At 38.1% G+C, this 11,023-nt stretch overlaps 1 protein-coding gene across 1 annotated transcript in view; it reads right to left on the bottom strand.

Moving 5' to 3' along the window:
- The window catches only part of ptprea (protein tyrosine phosphatase receptor type Ea), an 89,690-nt gene extending 79,392 nt beyond the window's left edge, over positions 1–10,298 (bottom strand). The window contains exon 1 of the mRNA XM_017484109.3: positions 10,145–10,298. The gene's annotated coding sequence lies outside the window, so the exon portion shown is untranslated. The remainder of the gene's footprint in view (positions 1–10,144) is intronic.
- Positions 10,299–11,023: the final 725 nt, after the last annotated feature.

The following is an 11,023-nucleotide window of genomic DNA, read 5'->3' on the forward strand; positions in this document are numbered from 1 at the left end:
TTACATGGACGTGGAGCAAATAGAGCAGAGGACAGCAGGATAGAAGAACATAAGAAGGTTTATGTAATGAAATGTTTCTTTAACATTGATGGAAGGAGTCTCCAGTGTCAGTGCTTTGTATTGGTCAGTAGGCTTTCCAGCATGGAACGTCTTCAGGACCGAGAGCTTTCTACTTTCTCGTTTCTTCGTAATGTGAGAAGCTATGGTTTTGTCTTATTCACTTCAAGAAAGAAAGAAAAGAGGCTGGAGAGAACGACTGTTCATATATGTTGTCATGTAAGTGATGGTCATTATTGTAACAATTAACAAACTACTGTCATATAAACGGTATAAACATGATTGGGTGTGCTGTTATAGAAAAATAATCAGTGATTGTGTGATGAGGCCAACATTTTTCAATATCAGCACATCCTGAAGTGTTTTATTCCTCTTATATCACAGAAATATGTCAAGAATTACAATTTTTACATTTACAAGAATTACATATATATTTTTAACCTTTTACATCACGCACAAAGGTCTAAAGGTTATCGCAAATGTACCTTCAAAGGATGAAGTAGTTGCCTCCTGACTGGACTATAGCTAATGTCTGTAGTAAATAGATTTACTACAATAATGTGAATAGTAAGTTTGTTGCCTGGCAGAAACAGACATAAATAATCCTTATCTATATTAGCTGTCATTTACAGACACATATTACAGTCCAGATATTAAATAATAAGCTAAAACAGCCATTCACACGTAACTGTGTTGATTTGCTTCTGACAACATGTTGCCTCAGAAATTTCACTAGCGCATCGTAGTCAAGTCTGCTTTTTGAATTCTGACTATATTCTGAGATTTTCTTTGTCCAGACGTGACATAAAGCCGCTTTCGTGTTTTCTTTAAACTCAGAGGTGTTAATCAAAGCTGTAGAAATTCCTCATTTTTTGTGGTAGATGTCACACTCCAGCCAGCTCTAAGCCCCCACCCTTCTGCACAAAAAGCACCTTTTATTTCTTTCTTTTTGGAAATCTGTAACTAGCTGTATATATATCAACTTAAGATGATAACAAATCTAAAATAACTAAACAATAAAAGTGGTGGTCTGGAAATCTTTAAACCAATGGAAGTTGCTGAAAATTGAAATATCTGCTGTATTTAATAAAATAAATGGAATTATACCAGCACAATATAGTACTTTGGGTAACACTTTACAGTAACAGTACATGAATAACCCTGCATTAATACCTGCAATTCATACTTGCTTAAATATGAACTAATGATGAATTAAGACATTTACTAATCACAAACTAATAAAGAGTTAACCTTATCTATGACGTGAGTCTTATGAATTAATGAGTGAATAACGACCACCTGAAGTACACGTTAGTACATGTTTGTTAGGTAATGTATTAATTAACATGTAGGGGTAAACTAATTCTAACACGCTCTATAAGAAAGAATTAAATCATGCATAATTTCAAATCGTTTATACAATTCGCCATATGCAGCTGCGTACACAAACATTGGATGGCGCTGGATTATTTTCATAACTTACATTGATCCTCTTTATCGAGTGTAGGAAGATGCACTAATAGTAAACACCAATAATTGCATCTCAACCTGTTTTGTGTCATTCTCCATCCATTTTTCTTCAAATATAGTTCATGTAGTACTAGTACGTGCTCTGGGTGGCTCGGGCCCGGCGAACAGCTCCTTTGGCCACAAGGGTGAAATTAATACAGTAACATTTATTCATTTAGCAGACACTATTATCTATTAACATGTTAAAACCTATTAGAGTTTTTTTTTTATTTTCCGGTGTTTTAGTCTTAGATGTCACTGTGGATTAATGTAAATTATAAAAGTAATCCAATGTCATCCAATGATGTTTGTGTACACAGCTGCATATGACAAATTATATAAAAAATTTGAAATTATGCACGTTTAATTCATATTCTTTATTATAGAGCAGGTACAAACATGTACTAACATGTACTTAGGTGGTCGTTATTCACGCATGAATTCATAAGACTTGTTGTAGTTAAGATTAGCGTTCATGATTAGTACATGCCTCAACTCATCATTAGCTCATATTTAAGTAAGTATTAATTCAGGCATTAGTGCATGATTTATTCATGTACTCTTATTGTAAAGTGTTACCATACTTTCTTCTGTTTATATCCAGGACTGGAAATATCACTTACTTCTTATAACTAATTTTGAAAATCTTTGTTTATATATGTAAGACAACCTCAGAGACATGAGTAAAGAGGTGAAGCAGGGTAAGGAAGACAGGAAGAGAACCATGAAAAAGGGAGGAAATGTCCTATATTTATAGATCTGTGAAACTAGGGTGGTGTTTGCAGAATGCAGTTCTCCACCCTGCAGCATCCTCCACCCTGCACCATCGCGGGTCACTACACAGGGCTGAGCTGAAAGAAACAAATACACACACATTTCCAAGCACTTACCTCACCCACAAAGTGTCACTTACTTTAAAATACCTAACTATTTAGGCTTCACTCAAAAATATACAGCCCTCACACATATACACAAAGGAATCCTCAGACCTCTTCGAGCCACTAAGGGTCATTTTCCTGGCAAAGCCCATCCATTTAGTCTGCACTGAATAATGCAAAACCCAGCAACACACACACACACACACACACACACACACACACACACACACACACATTCACACATTGACAAACACATCCCCACACCCTGACCACAGTCTCAGCAGTGAACTGAGATCATCGTGCTATCCCATTTCAAAGGTGCAGTCGCCTGCAGCGCTCTCTCCGGTAAGATGTTAACACAGCACTGCACTATAGCAGCTAAGTGGAGCTCTTTGTCTGACAAAGAATGCTCTTCATGGCCTGCTTCTTCAGAAGTGGTAAGATTGTCGTAACTTTTTCAAAGTGACACCAGCATCTCTAGCATCTCAACAGCAGCTCTTGTGCACCAACACTTTTGGGAAAGGAGGCTCTTTAGCGCAGGTATCTCACACATGTTGTGAAGTTACGCAGAATTTCCAGCTCGCTTACGGTACATCCCGCCACACTGATGAAAAAAATACAGCAAACACAGATGACTAACAACATATCCATTTTCAGATAATCACCAGATGTTGTTAACCTGAACCTCATCAAATCCCTCGAGGTGTTTGAAAGCATTCTCACTTCGAGCCAGCTATTTTTAAGCTTCGGCTCCATGAGAGGAAGAGACGTTGACGTCTATAACAAAAAATGTATTAAAACAATGTGTGAGGAGATTAATACTCTCCATATTTTTTCTGGGCAGCCACTCGATATGACATCATCTGCCCTTCCCTGTCACCACTGATTCAAACCATATCTCCTTCCCTTTCATACACTTCTTTGCCTCTCTCTTTCTGAGAGAATAAAGCAGAGGTTTTAGGAGCATTATTGTCAATTTTGCATCAGCTTTGTGTGTTTTATGTGTATGTGTGTGAGATATACTCAAGAAAACCACCGTAGTGCAACTAAATTCACTTCTGTAAGAACACTTTTTATCAGGAACATCACCATTCCATAGAGCCATGGGCAAAACCAGCAAAGTATTTCAGTTCACTGAAATGAGCACTTGAAAAAATACTGCAGACAATCCAAAAAAACATTGGAAAAACTGGCTATAATTTGGCAAGTCTTTCAATCATGGCCATACTGTAGCAGAGCCAATAACTGTATGTAAAAGAAACAGGTCATAATTTACTAAGTCTATCCATCATGTCTTCTGCAGCAGATTATCCATTCATCCATTTTCTGTACCACTTATCCGACACAAGGTTGCAGGGAGCCTGGAGCCTATTCCAGGGCACTCGGGGCACAAGGCCGGGGACTCCCTGGACAGGGTGCCGACCCATCACAGGGCACAATCGCACACACATTCACACACTATGAACAATTTGGAAATGCTAACCAGCCTACAATGAACGTCTTTGGACTGGTGGAGGAAACTGGAGTACCCAGAGGAAACCCCTGAAGCACGGGGAGAACATGCAAGCTCCGTGCACACGAGGCGGATGCAGAATTTTACCCTCCAACTCTGGAGGTGTGAGACAAACATGCTAACCACTAAGCATAATTTTATTCATGTAAATTATTAGCTAAAGTCGGCTCATCAGACCAGATTCAGAGACATTAGGTCAGAAAGGGAAGAGTTTTCCCAGACTTTGAGATGTTTACCCTGTCTGGTGTGATCATGGAATGAACAGCATGACTTGTTTTTTTGTTTGTTTTTTTTAATCAACAATGAAATCCGAATGCTTAAAGATGAATAGACAGAGAAGTATGCATTTATTTATCCTGTGTCAAAACAGATGTGTCATCTAGCCAGAAACTAATCATATAACATTAGTGATTCAACATTAACTTTTATCATCATTGTCATCTACAGACCTATGTAAGCAAGGAAGTTTATATGACTGGACCTTTACACATTCTACTGAAAACCACCGCTCTAGAGGAAAATCCAGATTAATGGTAAGATGTCAGAAATTCAAACTTCCTAAATACTTCTAAATATATTATACTAGAATGTGCAACATTCTTAACATCAACATCCTCTTTTTCCACATTTAGCACATGGCATGTGGATCCCATACGACAAGTGATCTGTTGCTTCACACATCACACACTAATGTTAGGCCTCTTTAAATCCTTCCCACAAATGGCCTTCAGTCGTGATGACAAAAAGAAAGGTTATCATACTATGAAAATGAACACTCCTAGTTCACAAAGACAGGATGTGTCTAAATCCATGAAGTTGGCCAGGTGAATCAGTAGAAGAGGCTTTATTCTAACACGGAGAATTGTCTAGACATTTGTGTCAGGGCTTTCATGGCCTTCATGGACTGAATCACATGGATAATGGAGTACAAAAATCTCTATACTGCTCTGGCCCTTCAGTACTGGAGCCTAACACCCCTGATCCAGATGAACAACCTCAGTTCACCTACTGGCTTTAACTATGATTAACCTCAAACAACAGCTTTGCTGAGTATTTACACAGTGCTCATGTTTGAAGTGTTCCTGTGACGCTGTATGCTATCTGGAAGCAAGTCAAGGTGGAGGTTTTGAGGCATGGTTCAAGTCTCACAGTTGTGTGTTCTGGGTGACGGAGGAGGCTGTTTCTCAGCTGTGTAAACACAATCGCCATTATATCAAGCACATGGCTTTTCTACACGAGACCACACCTCTTCTGGCACACAGCTCTGCCCACACTGACAGCACCATTTAATCTTAATGGCCCAAGTTCGACAAATTTACGTATAGTCAAATCTCACATAATAAACAAGCACATGCAAAAGGTTCCTTATTCTTCAGTTTCATCCTTGGTGCATCTGAGCGCATGTTAGTTTGAGGATAACACTGTAACAAACTGCTTGATTTGCAGTTAATCAGAATTAATATCAAAATCATCAATAACTACAGCATGTATAGTAAGAAGAGTTGTATGGGTAATAACAATGAAAGCTGAAAATAACATTGATAATTATAATTGTGCGTTCAGGACACTTGGAATAAAATATAGGCACTAGGCCTACATGCCTGGGTTATTAAAGGAGGCTTGGATGTGCATTTTTGAGGTTATTACATAATTTAGGTGGTTTGGTTTTAAGTGTTTAGATCATTTATTTCAGTGTTTCATTTACTAAAATGAAACATTATCTCAGTCGTGTTCTGCTTTATCGTTTGTGCATAAAGCTATTTCTTTTCAGCACTTCCTCAGTTAGAAGCGTGCAACACCTAGAAATTGCAGCTACAGGGGTTTGGGGTGGGAACTTGTCTATAAATAAAGCTTTAATTAAATCTGATTTACGTTAAATCCGACAGAGATAAATAAATTAAAACATAGCTGTGAATAGATTTCACATAACTACTTGCAAGTGATGTTTGGAGAGCTGTTTCACTAGTTTGAAGCCTTAAATAGCTTTATTTAAAAATAATAATAACCATCAAATAAAATAAAATAAAACAGCACACTTCCATAAATGGGACTTAGGGCTTAGGGCATATTTGGGTTAGTGGTTAGCATGTTTGACTCATACCTCCCGGATTGGGGGTTTGATTCCCGGCCCTGCACTGTGTGCGCGGAGCTTGCATGTTCTCTCCGTGCTTCAGGGGTTTCCTGCAGCTACTCCAGTTTCCTCCCCCAGTCCAAAGACATGTGATGTAGGCTGATTGGCATTTCCAAATTGTCCACAGTGTGCGTAAATTGGTGTGTGTGCAATTATGCCATGCAATGGGTTGGTACCCAGTCCACGGTGTCCCCCACCTCATGCCACGAGTCCCCTGGGATAGGCTCCAGGTTACCCACAGCCCTGTGCAGGATAAGCAGTACAGAAAAATGGATGGATGCATGGAGGGACTTCCATAAATGTCTAATGTTTACCTATTGGACCAACTTTACATCCATTGAAACTAGGTTAAAATTTTATTTTACATTTTCATTCTGCTTTATCCTGGTCATGGTCTTGGTGAATCCGGAGCCTATCCCTGAAACACTGGTTATGTGTGGGAATACAGTCTTGATGGGATGCCAGTCTATCACAGGGCACCACACACACTGATTCGCACCTAAGGACAATTTAATCTAAAATATTCCTATTGAGATATTAGGAGGAGACTGGAGAACCTGGGGGAACCCACAGAGAAACAGTGAGAACATGTAAAACTCCATATAGAGAGTAACCCAAGCTCAGGATTAAACCAGGGACACTGGAGCTGTGTAGCACTAATGCTATCCACTGCCTCCCTCAGACACAAACCTCAAATGATTACTGGAATGTAATTTTTCTCCACTTAATTTACTTCTTCTTAGATCAGATTTATTCATACACCTTTCCGCATGCTCAAATCTGCACTCATTTCTATGCAACTCTGATAAATAAGGGCTGATATCTTTAGCATGGTCTCTTGGGCAATGAGTGACATATTTATGTCAAGTGGTTAGTTAGGCTTTTTGTACTGTCTTTTCTGTGGGTGTTAGAAAGGGGGGGAGGAAACAGTGCATAGTCTTGCGAATTAATCAGTGTTAAGCATAAGCCCTCTAGCATAGAGCAGTGTGCTTTTAAGTTCCAGTTACAAGTTCCTGAATAGTCACCCAGACAGCATTTCTTCAAGCTTCTCTCTATTTTTTTAGTGCATGCTTGCGACCTAAAGTGCTAGTGGTGGTAAAGGGTGGGGGGTGGACCACATGACTATATACAATATAGTCTTCATACAATGGGGGAGTAAAACTTTTTAGCTAAATGTCTTCCAAAATGCTTAATACATAGTTTTTATATATATATATATATATATATATATATATATATATATATATATATATATATATATATATATATATATATATAATTTATTTATTTATATTTTTTTTTCTCTTTTCAGATAGCCTTTAGGAATACGTTCTTCCTTTGTCCAAAGGAAGAATGTATTGAAATCATTCATGGCTGGATCGGGAACCTGTCGCAAGGTTGCGATGGACTTTAACAGGAAATTCAAAAAGATGGAAGTGTTGCGGACCAACCGAGAAGTGGACGTCCATGAACATCCACTGGTGAAGGCACAACTGGCATGGTGTGGGAAAACATATTCCCTTATTTATGGAGACATTTGGGACACCGTGTATATTACTATGCTGTGTGTGTACTGTTGATATGTACTGGGCGATATGACAAAAATATAAATATTATATCAATATTATATATTTTTATTTATTTATTTATAGCACTGACAGACTCCATCCTTGGGGTTAGACATAATGTATTTTGCACCCATATTTACTATTGTTTCCATATTTCTTCTTTTTATGATAAATTATAAATTTTTTCATCAAATACATGTTAAAAAATAGCTTTTACTGTTTTATTCTTCTTAATGCCACCATGGCTGCCATTGACCATTCGGATTTAGTATAAATGGGTAAACTGAATACTAGATTGGTCCTCCGGCATGCTGTATAATTCTGTTACTCCAGGCTGTATAAGAAATGTCAATAACATCCCAATAAATCAAGGAGAAACTCAGACAATGAGGCACCAGTAGAACATAATCATAGCTTCATATGAGCACTTATTGATTTGTGTGCCAAAATATTGATCAGCCCCTTACAAGAGCTGAGACGATTCATATCATTTTTCCCACTCCCAGACATACAGTCAAAATAGGACAACATGTCTGCTGGAATGAAAAGGCTTTTTAGCAGAAACCACTTCATCTTGAGCATGTTTAAGTAAACATCAGCTCTTATTCAGATTCCTCTGCTTGATATCAGCTGTATCTTTTTATTTCACCTTTGTATTTCTTTATTTCTTCTTCCATTCCAAGGAATTTAGTTTAATGGAACTCTGTGCAAATCAGTTTCATATCCTAAACTGCCTTTAAACCAGTTAAATCTCTCATTTCTACACCCACATACACAGACAGGAACTTCAAAGAGAATGTTAAATGCATGAACACCTCAGAGACGACACCGCGCAGCGGAAAAGTCAGCATGGGACTGGAGTCGTGTGCCTCGCCCAAATTCAGGATGAACACTTTTACTATCCGAACAGCAATTCCAGGACCTTTCCCTCCACACACTCTGTTATATGCTCAGATCACAGTTAAGCACTATATTTATAATGACCTGAACAGACCTGCCCACTTGGCCAACTCTAAATAAAACATCACTGGTTATAGTAAACAACCCAAAGGAAATAAACAGGATTTTGACACATGAGAAAGACATGCACGGAAGAGGGAAGAGGCTATAACATCCCTCAGCAATCATTTTGCTTGTAAATTAAACTAATCTGAAGAACAAATGCATGAATTTTGAATATGTTGTAATTACACCAATGGTTAATCCTAGTCTAATCCTCAGAAATACATTCTTTCATTAGTGCTGCATGAGAGAATACTCTTAGTGTGACATTACACCTTGTGGGATTTCTGAAATTGGCTCATTCATTCAAAGGGGAAGATTCTTTAAATGATGATCTGTGAAGATACAAGTTTAATGAGCTATCTTTGTCCCGAATGACCCAGAGAGGTAAATGTCATTAAGGATTATTATTATTATTATTATTATCATTATTATTATTATTATTCAGACATACACAATCCAGGCAAATAGTTTTGGATCATGGCTGCTTCAAATCTGACAGGTACTGGGTCCAACAAACATTAAGTAGACTACTCCATTCGATCATCAACACTTTCTATGAAACACAACACACCAAAGTACTCAGAGCGGGGTTCTTAAAGCATAGCCAGGTGGTCTGTGATTATTATTATTATTATTATTATTATTATTATTATTATTTTATTTGGTTACAGTGGAAATCACAACACGCCATTATCAAAGATATTATATTTATTATTGAGCTCTTATAGTTATTAACCTGCATTGACCGGTCAACTCAATAACTGAAGGAAAAAAAGTAGACTTAAAACCAATGTGAACTTGGACTATTGAAGGTTCAGACATAAAAAGCTCCATAGCATCAATAAATAGGTTATATACACGTTTTAAATACTGGCTTTAATATTTGAAGACTATATTCGGAGGAGATCTGTGGAAATTATTTTACAATTAAAGGAAGAACTTTAATTTTTTGTGAACAACTGCCAAAGTGTATAAAATCTGAACAACTCATTCAAAGTCAAATCCAACTTGACTTTTTTATTATTATTATTTTACTGTATGTGTATATTATAAATAAAAATGAATAAAAGAATGAATGACAGTCTTGTTTGTATTAAGTATAGATGTCATGCTGTTTATTTGGCATATATACAATAAATAACAAGATATCATATAGGTCAGTGGTTTATATTTCCACTTTAAACTGTCCTGAACCCCGGACTGGGCGACTCTATAAGAAATGGATATACAGTAGGATACACTTGACAAACCAACACGATACATATGACTGTATATAGATATTCCTCAGACAGCTACACTATTACTGGGTCATAATAACGTGAACAGTGTTATTCTGTTGGGCTACGTCCAAATCCGTATACTATACCATACTGCCCAGTACTACAGTAATATGTGGGTTGGGACGCAGCCCTTATTCCGTGTAGACAGTAAAGGCACCTTACGTTTATTTTAAAAGGAGAAATCAGATCATCCAGAACCTTACCGTAGAGATTCGTGGAGTTCCGCGCTTCCGGTTTCTGAAAGCGATGAGCACGCGGTCCCGGATTTGTGCACGGAGTTGCTGCTGACGGAAAGGAGGAGAATTCCTGCTCGTGCGCGGATTTTACTCCTCCGTTATCAGCGCGGTTCGGGGTTTCAGCTGGGGTTGTGGAGGCGCATCGCGGGAACAGGCTCCCCCTGGCGGAAATACATGCGCACAACCGTGGTATGATACCCGAGAGACTACAGTGGGGGGAATAAGTATTGAACGCGCCAGCACTGTTTTCAGTAAATATATTTCCAATGAGGCTCTTCACATGAAATTTTCACCAGACATCAGTATTAACTCAAGACATCCAGAAATATAAAGAAGTCACAACGTTAAAGTCCATAAATAATGAATGTTATGTGTAATAAAGTGGAATGACACAGGAAAAAAGGTATTGGACACGCTAAGAAAAAGTTCTCCAAGGCAAGGTAAGGCAAGGAACTAGCTGAAATCCATTAGTAATTATACCTCATATCTGTGCAAATTAGTATCAGCTGGGTTAGTACATTGATGGTGTATAAAAAGGCTTTTCGTTACCAAGGTGTCACACACGAAACATCTCATGATGGGTGAAAGCAAAGAGTTCTCCCAAGACCTGTGCGCTCTTTTTGTTGCAAAACATATTGATGGAATTGGATACAGATGTATTTCAAAACTTCTGAGCCTTCCAGTAAGCACCATTGGGGCCATTATCCACAATTGGAAGCAACATCACTCAGTCATCAATCGGCCATGCACAGGAGCTCCTCGCAAAATTACCAAGAAGACCACTCGGAATGAGCTCCAGAAACACTTGAAGCATCACATTTCAAGGTAGGATTCAGAAGCAATCGC

Source organism: Ictalurus punctatus, chromosome 13, assembly GCF_001660625.3.
Source record: "Ictalurus punctatus breed USDA103 chromosome 13, Coco_2.0, whole genome shotgun sequence".
Taxonomy (NCBI): Eukaryota; Metazoa; Chordata; class Actinopteri; order Siluriformes; family Ictaluridae; genus Ictalurus; species Ictalurus punctatus.